Source organism: Schistocerca americana, chromosome 2 (genome assembly GCF_021461395.2).
Source record: "Schistocerca americana isolate TAMUIC-IGC-003095 chromosome 2, iqSchAmer2.1, whole genome shotgun sequence".
Lineage (NCBI taxonomy): Eukaryota > Metazoa > Arthropoda > Insecta > Orthoptera > Acrididae > Schistocerca > Schistocerca americana.
The window spans coordinates 946579831-946601382 of record NC_060120.1 but is presented as its reverse complement, the minus strand read 5'-3'; positions in this window follow the sequence as shown (position 1 = coordinate 946601382).

Sequence of the window (21552 nt, the reverse complement as noted above, 5' to 3'; positions counted from 1 at the left end):
CACAAAGAAATTCCGTTTTTAATCTAAAACAACCAAAAATGTGCAGAGATATGTTTTCGTAACTGCAGAATAACCACGGCAGATGTTTTGCGAATAAAAGTGAAACGCACCTGGTGTAAAATTCCCTTTAATTAGTTGCAGTAAGCTTGAAACGGAGAAAGCAATAATAATTACAAATTACAGTTACTAATACAGGCCCACAAAATCAATGTATTGTATTGCTTATTGAATGTCCAACGTTGTTATGTGTATTAAGCTAAAGCCTTTTATGTAATAATGAAACTGTTTAGTTTTGCAAGTACTTGAATTAAAAATATTCCTCGTAATGTAAATAAGAACCGCATTGGAACTCGTTTTTCAGAATTCATAAAGTAATGGAGCGATGTCTAGTTTGAGATGAAATTCGAACGCCAGTGGGATATGCAGTGATGTAACGCACAGACGTTTTCCCCAACTCGAGCAGCACACCGTCTGATACAAACTCGCTTACGGAGTTCACTCGCCAGTGCGGCGTGTCGCTTTGCAGCAGTGAACCGGTTACACACGTCGGACTACCACAACTGCATGTACGGCTAGCGCACAGTTGCGGAATTAATCGTCGTTAACTGCATTAGCCGACGCTAACTTCGGGCACTGCGGTACAGGACTAACCCTTTGAGGTAATTCCTGAACCTAATGCGTGGCAGGATCCGCAGGGGGTATCTGATTCTGTCTCCCTTGCCGTTACGACATCAGGTGTAACGTCATTTCCCTGGCAGTATATATCATGCAATAAGAAGAAACCTGCTACGTTGTATACATGAGCTGTTTGTGAGACATTGTTTGTGTCTAAAACTAGTTCCCATGAGATAAGTTTATTTGGGTCAAACGATTCAGTCACAACAGACACAGAAGCCGTCACGTTAATGTTGTGTACATAGTTCCGCGTAGTCAGCGCGTACACAACTTTCCCACTAGAGCGCGCCCCGCTAAGCACAACAGTGCAGGCGCAGCGCTCGTCCGTCTCCGCACTATGAGATGGTGCTGTCATAGAGACGGACCAAATTCTGCTTCCGCCGATCCGCGTATTAATATGTAACGCAGCCAATGAGATTGCTGCTAACGTAGAACCTTTTCTCCTCGCGGATCACACTCGCGCAATGATACATGAACGCGCGAGGTATTATAATTAGTGTACAGATCTCCGATTAGTCAGTCTGCATTAGTCTGCATTTGTCTGTAACAGTCTGTAGTCAAGTTTCAGTCTGCGCCTAGTAAGATTATCATATTCCTGTACATAGCAATGAAGAGAAATGTATAGACACTTTTGTCAAGTATCAGAGATATGTGAGAATAAGATTAACGTACCAAGACCAAAGGAACTTCAGATTGTCAATTGTAAATAGCATCCAGAACCAAGTTAAGTAAGGTTTATGCTGGTTATTATTTTAATAAATGTGTGTGAAAATTAATCAAGTTCTGTTTAAAGTTGGTCACCGTCAATCTGCTACTCTAAGCCTGCAAGTGGCATTCTACCGTCTGACCTAACGGCAGAAGGTAAACACGCCACGATAAGATCACGAGACATATTGCTGACACTCGCCTACTTCGTTAGGGCGACAAGTCAAATAATCTGATGGTGTGTGTACCGAAGGTCTTACAGTACGCATACCACAGTTAATACCTTTGAACAGCTCTCCAGAATACTCTATCCTATGCCAGTTTATTCATCTATGGCGGTCCGAGGCGTCTTGTAACGGTCCGCGCGGTTTCCCCCGTCGGAGGTTCGAGTCCTCCCTCGCGCATGTATATATATATATATATATATATATATATATATATATATATATATATATATATGTGTGTGTGTGTGTGTGTGTGTGTGTGTGTGTGTAGATTAAGTAGTGTATGTATAAGCTTAGAGACTGATGACCTCCGCAATTTGGTCCCATAAGACCTTACCACAAATTTCCAAATTTCTTCACCTGTGACTAACTACTGCAACCTATATTCTTCTGAGTCTGCTTACTGTATTTATTATTTGGTCTCCCTCTATGACTTTTACCCCTATGATTCCCTTCAGTACTAAATTGGTGATCTCTTGGTGTCTCGGAATGTGTCCTATCAACTGATCCCTTTTTATGGTAAAGTTGTGCCACAAATTTCTTGTCTTCCCAATTCTATTCAGTACCGCCTCCTGGATTACATGATCTACCGACATAATCTTCAACATTCTTCCGTAGCACCATATTTCGAAAGCTTCTGTTCTCTTTTTGTATAAACTGTTTATCACCCATCTTTCACTTTCACACATGGCTACATTCCAGACAAATACTTTCAGAAAATACTTCCTAACACTTAAATCTACTTCTGCACAAGTTGTAAATACCTTCCGCTACATGAATTTTACGCGTGCTATCTTCACAGTTTCAATGAGTGTATTGTGATCAACATTGCCAGAAGGTTCTCCAAAAGGAAAGTCGGCTTCTACCAGTTTTTTTATACTTCCGTAAGGAATTCGCGTCAGTATTTTGCAACCATGACTTATTAAACTAAGAGTTCAGTAATATTCACACCTATCAGCACCTGTTTTCTTTGGAAGTGAAACTATTATATTCTTCTTGAAGTCAGAAGGTATTTCGCCTGTCCCATACATGTTTTTAACCAGGTGGAATAGTTTTGTCATGACTGGCTCTTTCAAGTCTATCAGTTCTGAAGGAATATCATCTACTCCCGTGGCCTTGTTTCGAATTAGATCTTTCAGAGCTCTGTCAAATTCTTCTCACAATATTGTATCTCCCATCTCATCTTCATCTACGTCCTCTTCCCTTTCTATTATATTGGCTCTGAGCACTATGGGACTTAACATCTGTGGTCATCAGTCCCCTAGAACTTAGAACTACTTAAACCTAACTAACCTAAGGACATCACACACATCCATGCCCGAGGCAGGATTCGAACCTGCGACCATAGCAGTTGCCTGGTTCCGGACTGAGCGCCCAGAACCGCGAGACCACCGCGGCCGGCTTCTATTATATTTCCTTCAGTTTTATCTCCCTTGTATAGACCCTCTTATACTCCTTCCATCCGTCAGCTTTCCCTTCTTGCCCTAGGCTCGGTTTTCCATCTGATCTCTTGATATCCATACAGCTGCTTCTCTTTTCTCTAAAGGCTGGAATATGCTTCTAAATTCTTACATTTTTCCTCTAGCCATTTCCTGATATTGAATTCCAGTTCGCAAACACTATTAAATTTTCGTCTCTCTTAACTATTTAAATAATTCTTTTATCTTGTCATACAATTCTTCAATTTATGCATCATCTGAGGAGCCAACTGGCATATAAACTTTTACTACTGTGGTTAGTGTGGGCTTCGCGTCCATGTTGGCTGCAATAACGCGTTCGCTATGCTGTTCATAGTAGCTTACGCCATCTTTCCTGTTTTCTTATTCATTATTAAACCTACTCCTGCATTACCCCTATTTGATTTTGTGTTTGTAACCCAGTATTCAGGAAAAGTCTCGTTTCTCTTGTCACCGAACTTCCCCTATTCCCACTATATCCAACTTCAACAGATCCATTTCCCTTTTTGAATTTTCTAACCTGCCTGTCCGATTAAGTAATCTGACGTTTAACGCTCCGATCCGTAGAATGCCAGTTTCATTTCTCGTGATGACATCATCTTGAGTAGTCCCCGTCCGGCAATCCGAATGGGGCCATTTTAACTCCGCAATATCTTACCCAAGATGACGCCATCTTCACTTTCCCATTCAGTAGACCTGCATGCCATCGGGAAAAATTATGGTTGTAGTTTCCCCTTACTTTAAGCCGTTCGCAGTACCACAACAGCAAGGCCGTTTTGGTTTATGTTACAAGACCAGATAAGTCAATCATCCAGACCGCTGCACCTGTAACCACTGAAAAGGTTGCTGCCTCTCTTCGGGAGAAACAAGTTTGTTTGGCTTCTCAACAATACCCCTCCGTTGTGGTTGCACCTATGGTACGGTTATCTGTATCGCTGAAGCACGCAAGCTACCTCAACGACAGCAAGGTTCATCGTTCTTGAGAAGGGAGGGAGGGAGGGAGAGGGCAGCTATGATTGTAAGATACCACAGAGCTGCAAAATTTGTGAGGAGAAAGGGGAAAAAAGTCTATTGGCTTTACTTTTGGGAAAGTCCTTTTCCGAATACTTAGGGAAAAATACAGGAATAGTATTTGAGTTTTGCAAACCACCGTTGTCGAACATTGAAAGAATTTTCCAGGAATTTGTCTGAAGATGCATCGACAAAAATTCAAGATACCCAAATAAGGAAGGTTTGGTGAGTAGGATATCGGAAACACGTAATATAATCTTCCGTGCACAAAAGTGCAGCTATCTTATGTTACAGTAATAAGTGTGTGACATTAAGTCACGTAGGAGGATGCGACCATTATAGTAAATATGCGTAGATTTGTAGTTATGCTGGGTAGGTCACCTAAAGAAGTCGTACAGGAGGTGAAGAATGACTTTACTGATCATGAAGCATGCATGACGCGTTTCGGAATTATGTCCATCATCAGAAATCCAAATGAAACTTTGCCCAAGTACATGGGCGTTACGAGTCGTGTACGCAACATGAGACGACTAGTCTATCCGCTAGAGTTTTACATGAACAGAAAGAGTTACGAAATAAGGAATACCACGAAAACTTTGCAGAAATTCTACGACGATTTCTGCGGCAGCATTGTCGCGGACGCAGACACATTATAGGTGATTATAAAGAGCGTGCACCTCCTCAGAGTTTGCCGGCGTTGTCTTAGTGACGTAAGACAAACGCAGATGCAGTACAGAGATTATGAAGATACCTTAATCCTAAGATATTATGGTTTTAACATGTATAGATAAAATACTATCATATTTTATTGCAAATGGTAGATTATACATTGCTAAGGTTGACAAGTCAATAAAGTTCCCCTCTGCTGCTATGACTATGTGCACATTGTTAGTTACAAATAAAAGAAAATATAAAATACGTATGACTCACGTGTATCACCTTTATAAATATGCAGTGTAACGTTGGGATAATGTTTCTGTAACACCAGCTTCCGCTGAATTAGCAATATTTGCTACCTCAGATACTTTGATGGTCAAACAGTTAACAAATGTATCTAGTACATAACTACATCTACAGCAGTTTATTTTCCGATCAGTCACTGCATTATGAAATTATGCACTGAAGTAATAAAATTGTCTTAATTATCTTTTAACAGGGTACTTGAAAATGCTTAAGGTCGAGTTTTACAACTGTACGGAAAAAACAGGAAAACTTAACAGTTGTAGACAGCATGCAGCCGTTGAAAAATTTTTCCAGTGTATTATGAACTTGTTTCACATCTCTTGGTAATATAAGTTGGTCAGCAGTTGCGATAAGCCTAAGAACTATGTTACACGTATTTTCTAAATCGTACATGTCTCTCTTGATATTCTGCTTATATTGAAATGTTTTGTGTATGTACATGTAGCTGACTAGAAACTTTTCTTTCGCTTTATGTTATCGAAGCTATCCTTGGACATACGTCTTTTTTCAAGGCATTATAGTTTTGTCAAGTATTATTTCCAATAATAAAAAAATTGCGAATATTTCAAATATGCTTGAACTTACAGCTCCTTTTTTTCTGACACAAACAAATCTTCGTCCTGGCCAACTTCAGTTTACTTTTTCCTTCTTCTGTGCATCAATCTACTCAGTAAACATTATCAAAGCTAACTACGTTATTATCAGAGCAGAGACACGAGAGAAATATCCATCTGTCTCTCCCATGAAGGAACATTTCAAGTCTTTGTCTCCAGTCTTCACGGAGAAAAATCTCTGAGAGACACACAAAACGTTTTAAAATTGCATATTTCGACGTTAATATCTTTAGTATTGTCACAGCACTGTCAGAAATGAAATGATGTGGATGAATATTCATATCACAGACGGAGGGTAATGCAGTTCCCTTGTATCGTAGCAGCCAGTTTCATTGATATGCAGATTGTTCGATCAACCGGGCAATGCCTCGTGGGACCACTGGCGTTTGCTGGGATGGATTTTCGTCTTGCTGAACCTTACCTCAGAATAATACACTCAGTACGTTACAACGAAGCTTGATTCATCCACTTTCAGAAGCACAGTTGTTAGTCCTCAATTATACCCCGGAGCAATTACTTTTTTGTTTTTCGACAGAAATGAAGTTGCCTCACAGTACACAAAAGAATTACTACCAAGAATATTATGTGTATAATATCATGCCACGTTAATGACGTGAATTATTTTAAATTAAATTTCTGCCAGTTAGCATGTTTTACTTCGTTTCCTCGCATCCTCACATTTTTTACTGTTTCCAAATTTATCAACATTTCAAGTTCTTTTTGTGCACAAGCGCAAATATTTCCACAGAAAAGCGAGGAAAAGAATACTTACTGCTCACCATATGAGGGAGATTTATATATTTATATACCGGCTGGTTATAATTATAGTGCAACTTCTCATAGAGGTCCATTGTGAGCTGTAATTATCATATGGCACCGAAATTTGGTAGAAACGGTAATATGTTAATGCGGAACCGATTTATACGTGAGAAAACTAGTTCCAATTTTGGCCACCAGGTGCAAATCTGGCGCTGCATACACTTTGTATGACGGTACGACATCCACCCGGTCGTGTGACAAGTAATAACGTGAATTAACAGAATGAGTATCGAGAAGAGAGACCATACTGTTTTATGTGAGCGGCAGCCATTGCAGTGCTGCATCGAGAGACTATCGCCTACTGAAAGGCGCGGAAGAGAGACACGATGTCATTATGTGGTAAAAGATGATAATAATGAAATTAGGAAACACCACCAAGCTTTGTGTGGCACCTGGAGGAGGAAGGCGTCCTATCACGGCGGAAGTTAATGACGAGGTTACTGTTGCTGTAACTAGCTAGACAGCACCTGCCCTGTGTAGAGCTAGTGCCCGTGCTGTGTCACGAGAATTGCCCATCCCATGGTCACAGTGCGGAAAGTTTTGCAGTCTATTTTACACTAATACTCGTACAATGTACAGACGGTGCAGCAACTGAAACCTCATCATCCGCAGCAACGTTCTGAAACCGCTCTTCGGTTTCAGCACGGACTGAAGTTGACACTGGCCCGGTTGAGCCGTGGCGAGACCGGCGCCAGAAGTATATCTGACATGAGTACGATCGATTTCCTAGTACGAAGGTTTGTCTTGGGGCTTTGGCCAGCTCGGGATATAAGCGAGTGCCGACCGCGAGTAAAAGAGGAACAATGCTTTGAGAACGGAAGGCGGCGGTGCGCGAGTCGGTGATTGGCTGGCGGGCAGAAGCTAAGACGGCGTGCCTGAGACCGGGCGGTGGTTATACTGGAGGCGGCGGGAGTTGGCCGACGCTGCGCTTTCTCCGGCAACCTCGTGAGCTGTTGATGTGCCCGCTTCCTTGGAGGGACACGCTCTTAAGGTCTTGCGAAGTGATGGTATGACATCTTCGCAAAATCGCCCCAGCATCGAGACACCCAGTTAAGTACCTTAATTACTAAGAGCGCTTAGTTAACTGTGATTGTGATCGCTCTTGGTATATAAGACATTGCCGTACGCGTGATGTGATATGTGTTCGATTTCATTTGATGCCTCTTACTAAGCTTGTGTTCTGCTTCCGCATAATATTGATGTATTTGAAGAATGTTAGTTCATTATCTATTATTAGCGAGTGTTTAATTTGCTTACGATATCGGTAATCCCCAATGTTATTCAATCTGTATATTGAGCAAGCAGTAAAGGAAACAAAAGAAAAATACGGAGTAGGTATTAAACTCCATGGAGAAGAAATAAAAACTTTGAGGTTTGCCGAAGACATTGTAATTCTGTCAGACAGCAAAGGACCTGGAAGAGCAGTTGAACGGAATGGACAGTGTCTTTAAAGGAGTTTTGCTATTTGGGGAGCAAAATAACTGATGATGGTCGAAGTAGAGAGGATATAAAATATAGACTGGCAATGGCAAGGAAAGCGTTTCTGAAGAAGAGAAGTTTGTCAACATCGAGTGTAGATTTAAGTGTCAGGAAGTCGTTTCCGAAAGTATTTGTATGGAGTGTAGCCATGTATGGAATTGAAACGTGGACGATAAATAGTTTAGACAAGAAGAGAATATAAGCTTTCGAAATCTGCTACAGAAGAATGCTGAAGATTAGATGGGTATATCACATAATTAATGAGGAAGTATTGAATAGAATTGAAGAGAAGAGACATTTGTGGCACAACTTGACTAGAAGAAGGGATGGGTTGGTAGGGCATATTCTGAGGCATCAAGGGATCACCAATTTAGTATTGGACGGCAGCGTGGAGGGTAAAAATCGGAGACCAAGGGATGAGTACACTAAACAGATTCAGAAGGATGTTGGTTTCAGTAGGTACTGGGAGATGAAGAAGCTTGCACAGGATAGAGTAGCATGGAGAGCTGCATCAAACCAGTCTCTGGACTGAAGACAACAACAACAACAACAACAACATCGATAATCCATGTCAATATGTCCGCTGCGGGCAATCTGAGTTTTTATTTCTAAATGTTACCGTGCTGAGCTTTGCAGGTCCACTTAAGGTGGCCAATTCGTGTGTCATTAGGTTCTAGTGAGTGTCGGTTCTCGTGAGCCAGTTCATTTCCCACTCTCAGCATGTGTTTATCAGGTAGTGATTCACTTAAAGGTCTTGAGAATGAAATTACTTGTTGTTTAGCCTTGATTTTATAGTGTTAATTTACTGGTCAATCTTGAATGTTAAAGTTAAGAAAAGTTTTTTTTTTTTGGCCTCCTGTTGTTTGGTGTGGTCTGTGGTTCCGTGAGCTGAGTGTGGCAGCGGGTAACTGAAGCGAAGAGCTTCCCTTTAGATTACAAGTTTGGCTTACGGACGGTGGACTTCGCCTGAACTCGTGTGTTCCTCTTCGGTAGCGTTTGCTGGGTTCACATTTCGGTGGCCTACTCGATGTGAAGTTGCAAACGGAGCCACGTCTTGATTCGAAGTTAAGTATCACTTCCCTCAGTCGGCTCCACCGTTCGTGGTTAAACTTCAGCCTTACAAGCTTGGGCCTTACATCTGTTGCTACACATTTATGATTGTACAAAGTTGTAACTTTCTATGCCCTAAAAGCCCATCTTACAAGCCAATGGGCATTTGATTAGTTCCGTGGTTCGCTTTGCAAGGTTCTCTAGTCTAGTAATTTGCAAGATTGCCCAAGTTACTTTTTAATAAATGTGTTCTAAGTATTCGTGTTAAAATTGAGGCTGTGTGTAGACTTATTTTACATGTAATGTTAAATTATTGGAATTAAAAATGTCTTAAATAACGTGTCTTGATTTGTTTTGTTAAAGTTATGGTCAAATTCAGCCTTAGTGGCGTTTCTCAATGTTTATAGGAGATCGTTGGCTAATAATTTATTAACTTGCTTATGATTTTATGTAACGAGTAATAAATAATCTTGCCTCAGTGGCGTCTGTCAATTTTCATGTGATATTGTTTTTGATAGCTAATAAACACATTGGAATTAAAATGTTCACTTTATTGGGCCAGCCCTTCCACTCTCTTTTAATCTAAAGGTTAAACAAAGCAGGTGTTAAGTAAAAACGTTCCACCGCTAACATTCTACAGAGTGACGAAGCATATTGTGCAGGGAATACACAGAACTTCCGAATTTGGGGTACCGTTAAACCGTGTGTTGTGCACCAAGAGCCATTGCGTGCAGTCGTTTCACAAGTACCTTCATTCTAGGTATCTTCTTCTTTGAAGAGGATACACCCAGTGGGCCTGTCATGAATACCGCAACGTCTTCACATTACCGACACCTCCTTGCAGAGCATGTTGTAACTTTTTGGCTACAGTGCAACGACAGGAAATTATGCCTGTAACAGTTATAAACTTTATCTATTCGGCATACGAAAAAATAGTGCATTAATTATTTATATAATATTCTATGATGTAATTAGACATTTCGATGTTTATCATACAAAGACAATGATAACTGTAAATTCCTTTTATGATCTGCGTTTGTCTGCCTTCGGTTTTTTACCTTTTGTTGGATGGCCTTTCTAGATTGCGGACGCGTATCAAACTGAGGTCTGTGAAGAAACTGTAATTATTTGTTAATTATTACTTGAAAATAGAGTTCATCATTCTTATAAATATGAGTGAATAATTATTTGTAACTTTAATTCCCCTCTCAGTAAGCATTATCTGTGTTAATTATTTCTTTCCGCTGTAACGAGCGCAGCCATTGATGATAGCGATTTGTATCGCGTTTTTGTCTGTGTTTTCCTTAGAAACAAATCAAATGTTTGCTTGATGAGGTCTAAGTAGTGCACAATATGAAAGTATAGTTTATAGAATTTAATAATCATTTCAAATACTTACTTATTTGGTCTAACAATAGAAAGTCTCTACCAATTGTCTGCCGCCATCTTAACAATTGTCTCAGCGGCAAATTCAAATAACGCAACTCTGCAGACATAAATACTGAACATAATGCAAATGTGTAAAAATAAATGTGCACCGGTGGTCCCGAACTCATTTGAATGAAAATGTTTCGAATCAGATTGGTTCTTAAAAAACAGTGCTCATAGCACGAACGTTATAACAAACTTTTCTAGCTGATGCATGGAGCCGAAGTTAATTACGCACGAGTTGCGAAGAATATTGTTTCAGGTAACATACGTCAGTGTTGTGCGCGGCTGATATTCTGTGGTTTTAATGATCATTTTGCTGAAGATAACTGTTTCCATCATAATCCATAGTTGTATAGAATCTGTTGTATGAACTGTGATTCAGTGACAGTTACACAACTTACAGACAACGCTTTAACACGACGTTAACTTTGAGTTCATTAGCAACTTGACCAATTCTTTAGCCGGGAGAAAATTTATTTAGTAATTACTCAATGTAATAAAGTAAGATTATCATTTTCATTTACAAATTAGTTAAATTCCAAACCACTGAATAACACAGCAAACGCCACAATGTGTTTCCTGCTTTGGAAGAGCGCAACTGTGTGAAAACCACTGTTTTCATGTAAGTGGGGCAAACCCTATGTTGCTCGCCCGGTGGAAGATCATCTTAATGCAGCCTTTTGGGAACGTGTTATCTCCAGAGGTTTTCCACTTCCACGGCCTGTAAGAGCACCTGATCTGAATCCGAGTGACTTCTGGGTCTGGGGATATCTAAAAAACGTGTTTGCCAGGGGACACGATCTGTCTGCCTGATCTGGAGACCAGTATACGGGATTAACTTGCTCAGATTCCACCGGAACTACTGCGAGCAACTCTTTATCACATCGTTTCAAGGATTCAACATCTCGCCAACTTCTCCAGTTCTCGTATTGAATAAGTTACGGTAAACTGCCGTGAATAATAAAATCAAAACTATGTGTTTCCCACATGTTTGACCTTCCTTTCCCACGTCTCGTGCCCAATCCATTAGGTGTGGAAACATTTCTGTATGTCTTTCTTGTCTTCACAGCACCGAATTTGAATCTGGTGGCCAAAATTGTAACTAATCTTTTTCGAGCGGAAATCGGTTCCGCCCTCTCGTATTCCAATACCTACAAAATTTCGCTGCCCTAATATTGCCAGGTAAAATAAATGCATAAATAAATAAATAAATAAATAAATAACTGCAGCCCACACTCCACCTCTGTGAGTAGCTGCACTATAATTATAATTTAATTATAATTGTGATATTTATCTTGACCACCAGGAGTAACTTTTTGTTCAAAAGCAAAACAAAAAATGTATCAGAAAATATTATTTAGCTACTATTATAGTGAGACAGTCATTAGGAAGCCTTTCTTGTAACTTCGTTTGTTACGAAGATATAAAGAACAGGGCATGATTTTTAAGTAACATCCTATACTTTTATTCGGCAATTCGCTTCCTCTCGTCAATATCTGTTCAGAAACGTATGACAGTGCAAAAATCATGTAAACACGTGATTATTAAAAACGAAACACCAAACTGACATTGACTCTCCCGTACTAGCATGGTCCAAGTACCCACGGTAACGTAACTCGTCCAATGGACATACCAACACAATAAAAACTAAATTTCATTTGTACGAGCACTTACTCCGTGATAGACTCATTGGGTCTCTCCAAATCAGAGCGTCATATGTGTGCTTTACACCGTGTAAAACACTTGTGTGACGTTCTAACTTTCGTTAAAAATGTTATGACGCCTTTCACGGTGACATAATTACAATATTTGTGCTGTCTGCAACCCAGCGGCCTGTACATTGCGTTTGATAACCATGAGGACCACAACAAGCCTGGTTCAAATGGCTCTAAGCACTATGTGACTTAACGTCTGAGGTCAACAGTCCCCTAGACTTAGAACTACTTAAACTTAAGGACACCACATACATCCATGCCCGAGGCAGGGTTCGAACCTGCGACCGTAGCGGCCTCGTGGTTCCAGACTGAAGCGCCTAGAGCCACATGACCACCGCTGCTGGCCAAAAAGCCCGATCGCCATCCAGTGGGACACGTTAGAGGAGGGAACGACGAAACGCTCAAAACACCAAGAAAGTAGTTCTAAACTGGTCATGTAACTGAAGTAAAGCAATGTAAAATAATCTGTTCGGTTGTTCAACAACAATCATTAACGCCCGCGGTGTTCACTAGATCCAACGTCGATAAAATAGCCCTGTAGCAGTTTCCGAGATTAGCCATAACATACAGACCCAAAAACAAGGCAAAGGACATTAATTTGATACGTATACCTGCATCAGGCAATGACATATCGACGCTTAAGGCATATTAGACATTGTAAGTTCAAACATACAGACCTATATCACATCTGTTAACTGTAGCATAGTTGAAGGAGACGTGGACTGAGCTGTAAGGTTACCAGTCCGATTCTGTGGCCTTCTTACTAATTTAAGAGTTAATTCTGTAATATTCTAGCCAGCCGCGGTGGCCGAGCGGTTCTAGGCGCTTCAGTCCGCAACCGCGCGACTGCTACGGTCGCAGGTTCGAATCCTGTCTCGCTCATGGATGTGTGTAATGTCCTTAGGTTAGTTAGGTTTCAGTAGTTCTATGTCCTAGGGGACTGATGACCTCAGATGTTAAGTCCCACAGTGCTCAGAGCCACTTGCAATATTCTATGTTGCGTATAAATAAGAGCGCTCTCCGTTCTGGAGTGAGAGTGTTCGATTTTGTGAACGTACCAGAGAACATGGAAGGTATGACTTTCGAGATCTCTACCTACATCATTGACTGATTCCTCGCTGTTCAATACAGTGTACCCAAGAGACAAAACAACATTGCTGGCATATGGATAGGGGGCAAATGTGCATTCCAGTGACGCAATGAAAGAGAAGCAGTGTTTGTTGAAAGTAAAAATTTGTATAGTAAACACATCCTGTGCCAGAAATTAGCTGTTCAATGTATCGACGTGTCCACAATTTTCTTCGCGTCTTTTTCAGCTCATCTTCGAAAATTGAACTAACACAGCTGTTTGACGAGCGACCATTTTTGTAAACGAACAGTGTGGTCTGTTTGCCAGATAAACCCAGACAGCTACTGGCTGTCACAAATCACTTCGAGGACCGCGTTCCGTGTGATGTACCAGCTCGTTTCAGAGAGCGCGCCAACGGCTGTAGCGTGCTTCACAATGACAAACACGTCCCGTTGTAGGACGGCATTAGGGTTATTTAGTTAGGTCGGCTATTTGAATTGGAGTTTTCCGCAATGCATCAAGCAGTTGCTGAAAACAGTTGAACTGGTCTTCCTATTTACTTCCCTTCCGTCTAGGAGAAAGAACCAGTTTCGTTGTACTAACATCGTTACTCTGTTATCGTTAATCTATACACCATGCCGTAACGAAACGCTTGCTCACATGAAAAAAAAAAGCTCTGAAAGCTACAAAAGCGTCTCATTTTTCTTCGTGAAACTTCTAGAGAAAGAACTGTAGAGAAGAAGCGGAACTGTGTCCGGATATAAATAGCTACCAGATGAAACTCTAGAAAGGGGTGCGACGTCGTTTGTCTCCGGATATTCCGACAGTGACAAAATACCTTCCATTCAGACAGTGATACTGTGTGACTTTTCATTCTACTTTTCTTGTCGCACCGACTGCTATCAACTGTTTCTCCATTCACCACGAGATTACAAAGGCTTTTTATATCGTTATTTGCGTTACGCTCTCGTGGATATACAGGCTTTGTGGCCGACGGGATACTGAAGTCTAACAAAGACAACCAAAAAAATTTTAACCTGTTACAAGAGAGAGAAGCATTACAGTATTGAAAGTTTTACAGCATGGACACCTTGGCCAGACCCTACCAAATTTATACTATAATATTTCCGTGCGTTTGGCATATGCTGATTACAATTTCATCCTCATACGAGCATACTTTTAGTACAGGAAAAACCTATACTTACAGATGAAAAATGGCATGACGATACTAGGTTTGGAAAGTATAAAATTTCAGATGAAGATCTCAAGTCATTGTACCAGGAGGGCGTGCTTATGGCCATCTTTCGGACTTTGAAAAAGGTCGAATCATTGGTATGATGGCTATGGGAGGGGAATTGAAATACGTCTAATCACTGGTATGATGGATATGGGAGAGAAATACCGACAGAAAGCACAACCCGATGGTTGGTTTGAACTCCACAGAGCTTTACTAGGCATGGTCCTGTTGGATATGATATGCCCTCGCCTTCCTGTGACCTTTGAACTAATTTACCCAGCCAGTGATACAGCGAATTAAAGGAGGAAAGTGACAAGTGGACGAGGTCATTCCTATGATGGATTGTGGATTGAACGCCAACATTTCTACAATATATGCGTTACTTTAAGTAAAGGCATAAAAATATGCAAACACTAGCACGTATGATATGAACCTCATTTTAGCCGCTGAAGAGTGGACACTGTTCGATATGGACACTTAACAAGGAAAATCTCTTCATACGGGATGTCAAGACAATATCGTGGCTTAAAACATAGCAATGTGAAGCATCTTTACTTACTATGATATCATTTTTGAGTTAATAAATACAGTTTTTTAACTTTTACAAGTCACTTTTAGACAAAAGATAAATAGTAAATATCAAAATTACTTAACAGGCTGTGTTTTCATAATTGTTGTTATAAATAAGTTAATTAGCGCCTACTCTAACTTATCTATTGAACATTTCACTTTTCCAAATGTATCTTTCGAGAAAACAAAACATTTGGTAAGTGCTGGTTTTCGCATTTCTCGGATTTAGTTTTATCCAAACTTGAGACATTTGCGTAAGTGTTAAGTGCAGAATTTAGGTGGTTTTCTTTCCACATGTCTAAAGTAGAGCCTATCTACTGGCAAAATTAAAAGTTTAATGTTCTGTAGTTTATTCATTTTTAAAACGCAAAAAGTCCGTACCGCGCTTACATGATTTTGGGCCTAATTTTTCGAATACACAACTTCAGCGTTTTAACGTAAGTTGAAGTGCATTACACTTCTACATTAATATTACATACACATATTAGTGTCCTATGTAACTCTAGTGTTTCCTGGGATCTGCAGTTAACAGAATATTATCGTTATTTTTTTGGCTGAATTTCGTAAATTTGTAAACAATCATGAGTATTCAGTGTTTGAGCTGCCGGAGGAAAGTTAATTCTGGGGTTATATGTAGCTGCTGACACAGATGACACCATTGGGAGGAACGTAGTGGCATGCGAATTGGTGACGTAAATGAGACACTTCCACGGTACTGCGAAGTATGTTGAAGCGATAGGGAAATAGTTGAACGAGAAGGGAAGATTAGAACCCTTGAGGCTGAACACGATAGTGCTATGGACGAACTGATGAAGAAGAGTGCAAACGAATAGTAAGTGGTAGCAGGTAATAGGAGCCACGTAAAGATAACAGTATCTGACAGTTTCATCACTGGCACAAAAACTAATTTGCCTTGTTACCTCAGTTAAGTAAGGAAGAGGATAAAGTAGACGTAGGTGTAGTGAATATCCAATAGATTTCCATTAGGATATCAGCTTTTCAAAAAAAGTAAAGACAAGGAGAAACGTTCTGTTGCTAGGACGTAGCCACGGAAGAGGTGTGGCTCAGATTTTGCAGGAAAAATTTGGTGGCAGGTGACAGGTCACAGACTTTTTCAAGCCCAGTGCATGTCTTCGCCAAGTGGTAGAGGATGTAGGATCCTTGTGCAACGGTTTTACAAAGCAGGATCACGTTGTGATAGTGGATGGAGCAGGAAACAGTAGGAATCAGGGCTATAATTGAAAGTGACCTGCTAAAAATAGCATATGAATAGTGAGTTAGTGCCTTTTTTCATGCGGTATGATCGGCCCAGTTGAACAGTTCTGTGAGGAGTGTCGAAATGTAGTTATATCTGCTGCTTCGGGCAGCTGCTGGGTGAGATATGAGTTTAGCTTCTTTTGTTGCTATTGGTAGGTGGCATTTCTCTAGGAACGGCTTGCATCTCAATAGAAAAGGGAAGGGAAGGGTAAATAGGCTTGGTCGATAGCGGAATCCTTGGGGGTGGCGGGGGGAGGGGGGGGGGGGCACAAACTCATGGGATTACCTCTTCTTTTGTAGGCTAAGGTCAGTGTCCAGTGATTGGACACGTGTGACATGACGTACGTAACATGGAAAGGAATCAAGTATAATGAGAAGCCGAGAGAGGCAGGCACTAAATATATATGTTAAAATACCACAAGATTCTTATGAAAATATAGTGAAAAATAATGTTAGTATATTGCATCAGAATACCAGGGGACTGAAAACCGAAGAAGATGAAAATCTTGCTTGTTTGGAAAGTTTAGAAACAGAAAATGCAATAGCTGTATTGCGCCTATCTGAATACTATATAGTCACACATATGGAAAATGTGAATGTAAGTAGATGTAAGCTTTCATCTCATGTAAGTAGACAACATCGAAAAAGTAGTTGCCATACGTGTCAGAAGCTATTATGGTGTGAAAAATTTAAAAACTAAAAAATTTTGGGAAGAGCAACGTTTAAAAGCATGTGCCTGTGAGTTTTAACTAAATAATGATAATTTAATAATTGTAACTGTGTACAGGGCCCCATTGGGAAACTTTCAACTACTTCTGAAAAACTTGGTTTGCTTGTTGTGCTAAATGTCAGAAACAAGGAAACAAATTATTAATTGCGAGGATTTCAACGTACATTTCTCGAAAGACTCTTATTGGAAGAATAATTTTGAAACATTAGTCAGTTCTTTCAATTTGATTGATTTTCCTTCTCGAGTACTAAAGGGAAACAGCACACTGATAGCTATTTTCATAGACCAAGACAAATTTAGTCAAACATTTATTCTGTTAAGAATGGTCTTTCTGTTCGTGATGCACAGCAAGATACAGTATACTATATAGCTCCATGCAGCAATGAAAAACAGTTCCCAAAATGGTGCATTCAATTAACGATTTAACGACTGCAAATTGTAGGGAAAGCTTGCAGCAGTTAGACCAGGATCAGGTGTACTGGAAACTTGAGGATGATTTAAAATACAACATATTTCATGATACACTTGTGAGTATTTTTGAAAACAGTTTCCCTAAGAAAACAGTTAAGTATAATTGTAGGAAACCACGTAAAAAACTATGCCTTACTAAGGCATAAAAATTTCTTATAAGTGGAAAAGGGAAATGTATCTAATGCCAGAAAAGAGTAGTGATCCAGAAACAGTCAAATATTATAAAAACTACTGTACTACAATATATTAAGGAAAGTTATTAAAAAGTCCAGAAGTATGTTTATTCTGTCTGAGATTAGTAACTCTGATAATAAAATTAAAATAATCTGGAATATTGTTGAAAGGAAAGTAGGGCAACCATGAGTACAAGAAGAACATATTACCATGAAACTGAATGACAAAGTTATTAACAAAAATTTGGTATTTAAAAGTTTCCTGCTACCACATGGTTTAAAAATTTCGACATAACTAATAAGCGGTATTGGTATACAGGCTTACACTCATTGTAAGTACTGTGTTTCCATAATTTGCCGTAATTTGCAAGTTATTATACTGCAAAGGTTTCGTTGTTTATACAACTCCTCATAATGAACGCTGGTTAAGTTCTGCTTCCAAGAAAGTGGGGCTTAGTTAGAGTAATGGCTAGAAAAGCATAAGAATTATTGTGTGGTACGAGGAAATGTGTGTTCATTATATTATACAAAATTACATTAGTATAACATTGAGAGAGGAAGCATACTTCAATAATTACCTAAGTGTTAGTATAACGTAGACTATACATAAAGAACCACAAAATAAATGGAGTGAGATTTGCTGTACACTACAGTTAGCAGTAGAAAGTAATGTTCGGTATATAATTGGCGCATAGTCTATTGGTCTATTAACTGCACTTACCATTAGACAAAAGCGCACTATTAAGGCTTGGTAATAGCTATTTGTGTTGTCTCCAATCAGAAACGATCAACCACGTGTTCTCAAAGCAATCTTTTAAGAAAATAATCATTACAACTTAAATAATATTTCCTTTGCTTTTCCTCCGAGAATCTATTTATCAGGTTGATCTTAATGTTAATTTTGTGGGGACTTTACATTTTTGCACATTTTTATTATCATTGAGTTTTATTACTGTGGAGAGTTTACATTTGGGCCATTATTATTCTTTAATTTTGCAAGCAAGTTACGCTTGGCTCATTTATTATTATTCAGTTTTGTGGGAGGTTACGATTTCATTATTATTGACATATATTATTTACACGGGGAGGTTACAGTTAGCACAATGACTATTCACATTTAAATATTTTCTTTCAAATTTTTGCGGGGAAGTTACACATTTTTTTTTTTGAGAACAAAATTATTATTGGGGCAATTCTTGAACAAATTAATTACAGTTAACATACATTACATTATCAGATGTGCGCAATGCTGCTTCATTACCTTATTTAAAAAATATACCTCGTTCCGAACCTTGACCAGAGACCCATGTCGACGCCCGCCGACTCCTCACACACAACTCCGACTGTCTCTCGCGCGCTACAAGCACGAACGAACTACATGCTCTCGCGACTCACTACGTACAACAACTGCCTCGCAACTGAACTGAACTCTCGCGCGGTCAAGCGCAGACTAGCACCGATAAATAACTCTCTGGTCAGAGATTCTGTCGTGCCTCGCCATCGCTGCTACTGAATACATACGTGTTTCAATGGGTAATCAAAAAATTTCCTTTTGATGGTGTTGCTGCAGTATATACGCAACGTTGTGAGAATTCGATGCGGCTATATATAAACCGACTTGTAGGATTAGGGTTACTGTGGCATTCGTGTCTCTCACGCGAGCGGTAAATGCGGAAACGTGAATTATGCTGATGTTATCACCAAATGCTCCGAAACAGAACCATGTGTGTTATTCTCGTCTTGGCTGCTGAAAGATAAACGCCGGTAGATATCCTTCAGATATTGAAGAATGTGTACGGGGCATCATATCTACCGAAATCCTTCATGGCACCACTGCTGCTGCTTCACGATGACGCACGTCGCCATATCGCAAATGTCGTAATGCAGAAGTAACGCCGACTTAGGTGGGAGACATTCGAGAGTCCGCCCTATAGTCCGGATCTCTCCCCATGCGATAATCACGCCTCCGGTCGCTTAAAAAAAAAGGCCTGGAAGGGTCGGTGATTTCTGTCGAACGAGGATGTGCAGGAGGCAGTTACAGACTACTACTCTCAGCAGGACACGGTTTCTTACCAAACGGTTATCTTCAACTAGGTACCTCGGCTGGATGATTGCCCCAATTCTCACAACGGTTTTGTCTGACTGCCATATCTATTGTGAACTGTACGGCCCCTGAACGGAAACTATGACTATATTTATGAAACATTTTGTTGTGATTTCTGAAATTTATGTAAATGATAAAGTTCCAATTGTTATTTGACATTGTACCTTTGAACATTATGTGGCTGAAACGTGACATGCTGGTTCATACACGACAGGTGGAATGGAGCTCGTTACTCTGGAGGGCCTATCATTCGCAAGCACAGGATCAATTTCAGGTGTCCCACAGTTATTTGTGATCCTGTTATTACTGTTCATGTTGTTTTAATAACTCAGCATACACCATTAGCTGGAATCAGGATTTTTGCGACAGTGCAATTACCTATGAAGGAATGTCACAATTTCAGCACTATCAAGTTAGAACAGGAATAAATATCAATCTGGCCCAAAGGCTGTTATGTAGATCTCAAAGTATAGAAACTGAATGACGTACACTGCAGAAAAGAGGAAAGAAGTCTTTTGGCTACCCGATAAGTAAGTCTTAACGAGAATTTATATGACGTACAATGCAACGAGACGGGAAAAATAATAAATTTTCCATGGTGCTTAAGATAGGCAACCCAACTTACAGTATCAGCACCTGGGTTGCCTATCTTATGAGGCATTTTTATTTTGCCCAACATGTAAAATGCTGATGGGTGGAATTGATATCAATTCGGAACGACAGTGACACAGAACGTACACAGAGCAGCGCAGCCTTAACGGTAGCAGGCTAGTTTGCATCATGGGAGATTATAGACACATCTCAGCTTGGAGAAAGAGCGATAGCATCTCACATTTCAAGAATCGGTACTGTAGTATAATCAATAAACATTCGTCAGCTTTTGTGGAGACTGTGAAAATGACATTACACTGGTAACAGCTGACAAAATACTTCCGTGATCTGACACATGTATGAATTTGATACACCAATTAAAAAAAAAAACACCTTTGACATTGAATAGGATGTACCATATTGATATAAAAAGGTACAGGTTCGTTCTGTCTACTCTGAAAGACGGAAAATGAGAGCACTGCAAATGCCCATTGCTTTAGGCCCCTCACGCGGTTTCCTCAATTTTGTCAATATTGCGCCTTTAGCCTCTGAACATAGCATTGTGCCCAACATGCGTTTGTCAGCATTTACGTGTAGGTTTCTGTTACGATACTTCTATAATAAAGCCCTGATTTGTGTTTTCCACCCATTCTTTTTGTTAGTGATCAGTTTGCATAGCAAGCCGTAACTTAATCTTTGTTATTATTTTAAAAATGAGGGAAGAACTCATGGACACTGCCAAAGAAGTACGAGGAATTAGAGTATCCCATAGAACCAGGAAAGAATGGTTAGCAGAAAACATGTTGAAAAAGATGGGAGAGGAGAAAGTGGAAAAATGTAGAAAATGAAGAAGGCAAAAAGAGACACAGGAAACTGAGTAATGAATTAAGAAGAGAAATTGAAGAAGCAAGAGAAAAATGGATGAAACAATTTCGACAAAATAGAGAAAATGGGGAAGGAGCGAAAGTATTAAACGATGTATAGACTGGCTAGTGAGACAGTTTTTGAACGTAAATGAAAGAGGAATAACATGGAAATAGAAAGAGCAGATAGTACTCTAGCAGAAGAACCACAGAAGTTTTGAACAGATGGCAAGAATATATTGAATGTCTATACAGGGGGGATGAAATACAAAGCGAAATTAAGGTTGAAGAGGAGCAATATGTGCCGGAAGATGGAAAGTGATTCACCATCTTGGAAGCAGAAG